General features: G+C 31.6%; 1 long non-coding RNA gene across 1 annotated transcript; it reads left to right on the top strand.

The window, feature by feature from the left end:
* LOC148586374 (uncharacterized) lies at nt 1-2,046 on the top strand. Its single transcript, XR_015911866.1, has 3 exons — nt 1-244; nt 390-458; nt 1,971-2,046. It is a non-coding gene; the product is annotated as an uncharacterized LOC148586374 (long non-coding RNA).
* Nucleotides 2,047-7,858: the final 5,812 nt, after the last annotated feature.

Below are 7,858 nucleotides of genomic sequence, written 5' to 3' on the forward strand. Positions count from 1 at the left end.
TCGGAAAATAATTTGTTAGTCAAGTCATAATTAATTTGGTGATTATTTTCCGAGTGAGCTCCTGAAACACCCCCCCAAATGGTCAGATTTTGGGTTATATGCAAAGATCTCTTCTTTCAAGAGGTTGTTCCAGTTGTGAATTTTTACTTGAAATCCTTGTCAAATTTCTCTTACTGTAGTTGTGTTTTGCAGTCTGCTGTGAGGAGGGAAGGAAAGAAGAGGGGTTTATTGTTTAACAAGTAAGGTACATTATTATGTTATATAGCACTCTCCAACTTTGAGAGAGAGGATCTGGTTTTGTGTGCTATTTTCAGTACTTTTATTACTGGTTTTGTTAGTTAAGTCATAGTTGAAAGATTGAAGTAAATGAGCTCAGCATTTACCTTCAGCTGGTGTAGGAAATCAGATCAAGCGTTTCATTTGGCTCCACGTGTTCAAAACTGGTGGTGTAGATTAAGGTGAGGTTCATATGGCTTCATCTATGCATGTTAATGTGCTCAAGTGCATGTGCTTGTAGACATGATAAAGATTGAGCAATAAGATCTAATTATAGGAATTATGTCAATCATTGTGAATTGTATGGGAGAAATAAGCTAGAAATTCTTCTGCCACTCAAGTATAATAGGCAATAAGTAGAGGAGTTTGACAATGCAGCAGGAAGGCGGCATACATTGTTGTTAATTTGATATTGCAAATTGTTTTCTTTTATCACATAAAGTTGTCTATTAATATATATGCCCCTCGCTAAGATTTTGATTGCGAGGAATCTTAATATATACTTCCCGAATCAACTTAAGAGTTGAATTATATTAATCTTTGCTTAATTTCATTAATGAACTTAGTCTCTTTAACTAGAAACTTACAATGGAGAGTAGAGATAAATGACTAATAGTCTTCAAGGAGTAATTCAGTCGGCTATGAATCACACTTCATGAAGCAGAGGTCATTAGTTTGAATCTTCCTCTCTCTTTTCTTGTGCGGATATGTTAAAAATTTCAAAAAAAAAAAAAAAAAAAAAAAAAGAGATAAAAGACTAATAGAAATAAATTACTTCTAACAATAACATTTTATTTGTAATGATAACAAATTATCTCTAATATTTAAATTCAAAACCTAATTATAAAGTTATCAATAAAAATAACTTATTATCCCTAAGGTATTTTAATCCTAAAATACCTCGACTCATGACGATGTTTGTGTCATTATTTTTCCAATAACCATTATATTCGAAAAAGAGCCCTTGTAACTTGTTCCCCTAGCCTTTTCCACGATATGAAGGCCAAATGAGAGTCACGAATGGAGTATCGGAATGTAGGAGGGCCCCCGGCCCACAAAAGCTCCGGCTCACCAGACGGCCTGCGGGTGAAGTGCATGAATCCCTTATCTCCCATGCCTACAGCCTTGGACCTACTACGAAGAATGTCAGTACATTTATGTAGAATTCCCTCACCGAAGGAAAGTAGCCGTTGGAGGGCTCTCCAGCCTCTCCTAGAAGGAAAAAAGAAATCTTTGGACCAAAATCCTTTGCCATATAGAAATATTTAATAAGATAAATATAAAACGGAATAATATGAAATGAAGGAAATAGAGAAAAACACAAAGATTAAGGTGGTTCGGCTATAGTATATATCCACACACTAAAGCTGCTCTATTTATAAAACTTTACATATGATTTGAAATATTTCAAATATAATCATATCCTTTAAATCAGGGTTAATAAATATTATTTTAATTCCTTGATTAAGGGAATACAAATCAATATTTATCACTAAGAATTTATATCCTTAACAGTCCAACATACCAACAATGGGCAGAGAAACCTACCATTCTCAAATCAAAATTTACCACCAAAATAACAAAAAAAAATTATTATTATTATTTTTTATTTTAGCTATTTACTATCTTTATATCTTTTTCTAACACTTTCACTATTCTAATTTTATAATGTTTTTTTCTTATCACTTTGGTAGGACTAGGTGCCCACTGATACAGAGAATAACTGGGGGTGGAGATTTGGAGAAAATAATGTAAAAAAAACATTGGCCTGTCTTCGTCAAACTTGCGTGTTGTAGTGGCCTAGAATAGAAAAACATTTACGTGTTCTAGTGTCCCATGACAATCGTAAACAAACAAGCACATGCCACGAAAGATAGACATTAGTTAATACAAGTATTTTTCAGTTTGATAAAATTTGAGGGTGCTTGAGCTTCATTCTCTTTTCTCAAATCCCTTACAGATAAGGAACTCCATGATTTGACTGCCATTATTATAGTATGCAAGGACCACGAGGACCTTCTCCTTTTCTCGAGTTCATGAAAGTTGCTTTACAGTTCTATTTTTTTTTTATAAAAAAAAAACAGAATCCTCTTCGATCTATAATGGATTTAAGAATATCTATTAATAGTCAAGATTTTTCTAAAGAAATCCTAAGGCTATAAATGAAATATTTGTCCTATTAATAAATAAAAAAAATAATAAAATAATATATATATTTTTAAAAATAATTAAAAAAAAATAAGGGGTGGCCGGCCATCCCAGTTGGGGCTGGAGGTGGCTTTGGCCACCCCCATGGCCCCATACCGCTAGTCTGGAGTGGCCGAAGCCACCCCCAATAGGGCCACAGCCCCAGGGTCAAATTAATTTTTTAATTTTTTTGCCACCCCCTTAGTTTTTTTTTTTTTTTTTCATTTTATTTATTTTATTTTGTTTTTCAATTTTTTAAAAATATATATCATTATTATTTTATTATTAATGGGACAAATGTCCCATTTATAGCCTCAAGATCTCTTTAGAGAGATCCTGACCATTAACTGGATATTTTTTAGTCCAAAATGAATTGGAGAGAATCATGTTCCTCTTTGTTTCCCTCATCCCCACCCTCAAATTAAAGAGTTTTAATATATATATATATATATATATATATATATATATATATCCTATGCAATGAACCCAGCTGTTTAACCTTTTTTTTTTATTTTTTTTTTTATTGTTATTCAGCTGTTAATGTAAAACTTTTTATTATTATCAGACAAATATATTTATTATCATCATAGCTGTTCGGATAGAGAGAATCTGTGATACGGTGGTCCAATATCATTTGTGATAATAATGTTTCATGTAAAATGATGATTGGTATGACAATTAAAAATTTGGGTAAAGTCTACATACCCTCCTCAAACTACCACCCAATTGACAATGTCTCCCTCAAACTTTCAATTGTGACAATGTCCCCTCAAAACTACCAAAACATTGTCAATGTCCCCCCCAAGACTAGCAATAAGACAAAAATGCCCTTATAAATTTCTTGATAAGACAAAAATACCCCTATAAATTCAAAAAAAAAATTGATTTTTTCAAAAAACAAAAAATTATAATTTAAAAATAATTTTTTTTAAACAAAAATTTTTAAATTTTTTTTTTAAAACGGAAATTTTTATTTAAAAAAAAAAAAAACTTTTTTTTTATTTAGTTTTTTTTTAAAAAATTCATTTTATTAAACGAAAATTTTATTTTTTTTTAAACGTAAATTTTTATTTAAATAAAATTATAAAACAAAAATTTTAAAAATTTAAAAAAAAAAAAACGAAAATTTTCAATTTTTATATAAAAAAAATCGAAATTTTTAAATTTTTTTCTTATAAAATTGATTAAAAAAAAAAAATTGTTCAACGTTTGGATTTTTTTTTTTTTTTTGTTAGTTTTAGGTTTTTTCTAGAAGTTTTAGTTTTTTTTTAAAAAAAAATTACTAAGGGTAATTTCGTCATTGGAGGGAATATTGACAATTTTTGGTAGTTTGGGGGAGGGGGGGGGGGGGGAACAATGTTATAATTGAAAGTTTGGGGGGACATTATCAATTGAGTGGTAGTTTGAGGGGGTTATGTGGACTTTCCCCTAAAAACTTTAAACTTGTTGACAACATCTAGCTATACATATATATGTTTCGTGCCATGAAAAACATTTATGATGTGTTCTTCTCTCAAAAACAAATTTTAACGTAATATATATGCTCATGATATAAATCACTCATCCAAGGAAAAAATAAACTCTATTTTCTGTTCAAATAAAAGTAGAGATGTATAACCCTTCACATGGTCGATCATGCAATTACGTATGTAAATAGATCAAAATTGTCTTATAATCATTAATAGGAGTCCTTACAATGCAGTGGCTGTCAAAAGCTACTGCTTATAATAATAATGATAATGATGAAAAAATCCAAAAAAAAAAAAAAAATTGTTGTAATATTTCAGCACATATTCAATAAAAAATCCAAGACAAACACATTATTTTTGGCTGGTTGTATATATTCAGCCAAATGCATGTTTCCACGCTGCTATGAAAGGCAAGAAAACTCTAGTCTCGTTGGCACATTCGATGTGGATATGGTGGATAAAAGATGAAATTGATGCTTCATAGATGTCTGCATCGCACTGTAGATCTCGTGATGAATGTATCCATTGCCAAGTTTCTCCCATTACTTGTTGCCCACATATCTTAATTAGGTTCATTTATATCCGTCTTATTTTTTTAGACTATGTTTGTTTTAACGTAAAACATTTTTTTGAGTAATGCTATATACTTATTCTATTAGACTATTAAAATCATAGTGTAAATTAGCCATTGATTTATTTATTTTTAAACATGGGCTTATAGACATGGCCAAATCAATACAAAGAGATAGATGTGAGATGTGGGTATTGTGATGCCCCAAAACTTTAAAACCCTAAAAAAGGAAATACCACTGTTTAAAAACAACCATTTTTATTTAACAATTTCATAACGTTCCATTAATTGCAAAGTGTTTTAAAACTTTCATTTGAAAAACAGCCCAAAAATCCAAAACTAGCTTCTAGTTGAACGTTGATGGGGGATCACAGAACGTTCGACTTTAACCCCTAGCACAAACATTTGACTAGGAAGCACACAACCTAGAACCATGAGGTAATAATACACTGAATGTTCGAGCATAGTACAAAACATTCGATGACAATCTGAAAAGCAATTTTAACCCATTATCTACATTTTCAGCTTTATGCATGCCCCTTATAAATACCACCCCTCCTCGCCCCAAACTTCATCCCTTACACTAGCAACCCTAATCTTAGATTGAGAAAGAGATTTTAGAGAGAAAATGAGAAGATTTGGAAATTATTTGCCGTCTTCAAGATAAAGTGATAAACCCCTCTGTATTAAGTTGGTTTTCACATTGTTCTTATGGTTTTCATGTTTTTTGCAAAGTTTTAGAGTGCCATGATGAGTTTGTTATATTATTCTCCTTAAAAATCAAAACAGTTTTCAAACGTTTTAAAACACTTCTTATTTTCTTAGGCTTGCATGTTATTATCGTTTACTATATTTTTATGAATCCATTAAGAGCCTAAGATGAAATTTGTTTACGTGATGATATGAATATAGGAGCTTTGCATGTATTCTGGTATTCTGACCGAGCGTTGCTTGTAGCTTTCATAGACAGCACAATTACTTGAATTATTTAGTATTTAGGGAAAAATATAAAAAAAAACCCCCCAAACTAATAGTCGTTTATCCAAGAGGTGCTAAAGTAGCCCATCAAACTACCAAAGTGTATCAAAATAGTCACATCTTTTTTATATTCCTATAATACCCTTATTCTTTTAAAAAATAATAAAATTAAACTAAAAAATTAATTTTTCAAAATTGTAATTGACTGAAGGGATCACCCATCAAGCATACTCAGATTAACTATAACAGAATGTGAAAATGACATATCTGAGATATCTAAATTAAGTCACCAAGCATGCTTATACCATCATCAATCACAAACTAGGAGCTATGAATCGAAATACAATTATTCTAATCAACCCTAGTATAAGTACAATAGTCTCCAAGCTTTTTTTCTTTAAAAGTCCTCTTAAAACATATAACTTGACAAGCCATATACACTATGTAAGTCTAAGACTCAGTAAGTAAATTTCACAGTTGGGTATGATATGAGCTCTTGTTATAGGCATAAGTAAACATATATTTTGTTGTAGCAAGCAAATGAGGTGTTACATATGTTATTACACCACAAAATATAGGTTTGGTTTCTGAGAAGTATAGGTGTAATCTTAGCGACAATCGCTTATAAGTTTTAAGACAGAAAATTAATGCGTTGATAGGTCATAACTATCATGCATAGTCTACCCGAGATATTACCTATTCTCAATAGGGTTGACGCTGTTCCGAGGGACCTGTAATACAATATCGGTGACCCAACTATTGTACGCTACCGTTCATCACACTAGCAGCCCGACCGAACTCGACCTTAGGTGGTTCACGCTACTAATAATGTACATTATGTAGTGACCCACTTATCAAACATGGCTGTGCCGGTCACGAAATAATCACTACAAAAATTTTCACTTCTCAATTTTCACGTTTTGCTGAAAATGGCATCAAATAATGTTGTTTTCACTTTTTAGATGATACTAGCCCATTTTCTAGTCTTTACACTTTTTTCGATTTTGAAAAAGTCACTATTTGAATGTCACTAACTTAATAATGACATTTTTTGGGAAAAGAAGATCATTATATGGGAGTCATTAAAATCCAATATTTTTGCAGTGAATATTTGGATCTAATGCCCATATAACATACACATATTTGACCATAGAGTTAACTTATATAATGCCTATGGCCGTTATCTTGCACGTACCAGTGTACCATATCGTATGATGCAATTAATTTTGTCTATCTTTTACATGCATACTCTTACAAATCTCACCATGTTCATTATCTTGCTTAATTAATACACGATTTCACAAAATATAGTTCATAGTCGATCAAAAAAGTGTCTAATGAGAGTTGTAAAAATGAATGTTTGGTACACATAAAATGGTCATGCAATACGAAAAAAATAACTACAAGTATTCATTTGAGTTTGTACTCACCCAGGTCATATTGTTTCTCCAAATACTCCTCTCCTAGAAGCAAGGCCTCAAAGAAAACTCTCATCATTCTCCAAAAACTTACAAGCAGGGTTTCTCTATAGCTTAGAGGGCAGAATGGGGTTTAGAAGGGTGTGGGAGAGAGTATTTATAGGGTTGGAAAAGCTGAGGGCAATGTTGTGATAGTCATATAGGTTATCGAACTTTCGATGGTCTCTGGTTGAACGTTCAGTGTATTATGACATAATGGTTCTAGGGTTGCAGGTCGAACGTTTGGTCATTACTCAGTGATTTAAAATTTGGCCAACGAACCTTCGGTGGTCCCCTTGTTGAACGTTTGGTTAGAACTAAAAATGAAAAAATCTTACTTCCAATGAACCCCAATGAATCGGGCAAACTTACTAACCCTCCAACTAAGCTAAAACGTAGTCTAGTAATTACTCAGGGCCCTACACTTAGGTGTTGTGAAGAAACTATAGCACATGCAACTGTCCAAATTTAATTCCTTTTTTTTTTTAATGAGAAAGAAAGAGAGAAAAGATAAAAGTCAAATATGGTTTTTATTTAAAAAAAAATACATACAAGTACTATAATTTTTTTTTTTAATGGCGAGATCCGGGCCTTGATTGTCTTTTACCCTTTTCAGTGTTTGGACCCAAGTTAGGGTCATATTTATAGTCGTTTCTGAGTTTTGACTTTATGGCCTTGTACAGATGTAATTGACGCCTCTTGTATTGTTTCTCAAGAAATAGTGAGAACTCACTAAAACTATGTGGCCTTTAGCAGTAAATCACGTAAATCTCAATATTTTTGTTTTTGCTTTCTTCTTATTTTTCACATCTCATTGGTTCTAGAAAATATGATAGATTTCATAACATATCTCCCATGTATTTGTTGTTTAAATCAACAATAGGATCTATATGAAATACATGATTGATTTGAAAAAACAA

Source organism: Corylus avellana, chromosome 4 (assembly GCF_965113065.1).
Source record: "Corylus avellana chromosome 4, dhCorAvel1.hap1.2, whole genome shotgun sequence".
NCBI classification, from domain to species: domain Eukaryota; kingdom Viridiplantae; phylum Streptophyta; class Magnoliopsida; order Fagales; family Betulaceae; genus Corylus; species Corylus avellana.